Below are 733 nucleotides of genomic sequence, written 5' to 3'. Positions count from 1 at the left end.
AGAATTCTAGGGTGAAGATCTCAGACGTTGGATGGGATCACTCAGCTTCTAGAATTCAGCAGTGCTGGGGACAAGGGTGATGGCAACTGACTTCCTGTTGTCTGATGGACTTTTATTTTTATTTAAAAAATATTAATTCATAGAGAACTGGGGTACAGGCCAGAGGTGCAGGGGTGGTGAGAGGATTCACCAGAGACAGAGCGGGGAGCTGAACCAGCAGTCTAAGGAAGCACACTGCTGAGGGGAGCAGTGGGGAGACAGAGGTCTGCCGCGCTATGTGGGTCACCTCCGGGGCGGGGATCGAACTCACACTGAAGCATTCGTGGCAGCTGGCAGTGCTGTACTTAACCTGCTGCGCCACCAGGGAGGGCCCGGACTTTCTTTTATAATTCATGCTTTCAAGCCCTTTCCTTACTCTTCTGACAATCCAAGTCCAGAAGCTCCGAGGGTCTAGGTCCTGATTTTTGCCCGGTTCAGGCTGTTCCATGAGCTCCTGAGCTCAGGTCTCCACCTGCTTCAGCAGGTGCCATCCTCCCTGTTGGCACATCCACTGCAAGTGTTTTAAACCCGCTGTGGAGCGAGCTGCTGAAGAGGAATTTCCTAGCGGATCCTGCTGTCCCTTGCTGTGCTCTATAATTGCTGGTAAGTTGTGGGTGTGAGAGCAGGCAGGTCCAGCTGGGAGATACTAATAGAATAGGACACGCTTTCATGTTTACTTAGTATTCTGGGCCCT

Source organism: Condylura cristata, unplaced genomic scaffold, assembly GCF_000260355.1.
Source record: "Condylura cristata isolate star-nosed mole 26May11 unplaced genomic scaffold, ConCri1.0 scaffold00026, whole genome shotgun sequence".
Classification (NCBI taxonomy): domain Eukaryota; kingdom Metazoa; phylum Chordata; class Mammalia; order Eulipotyphla; family Talpidae; genus Condylura; species Condylura cristata.
This window is presented reverse-complemented; position numbering follows the sequence as displayed.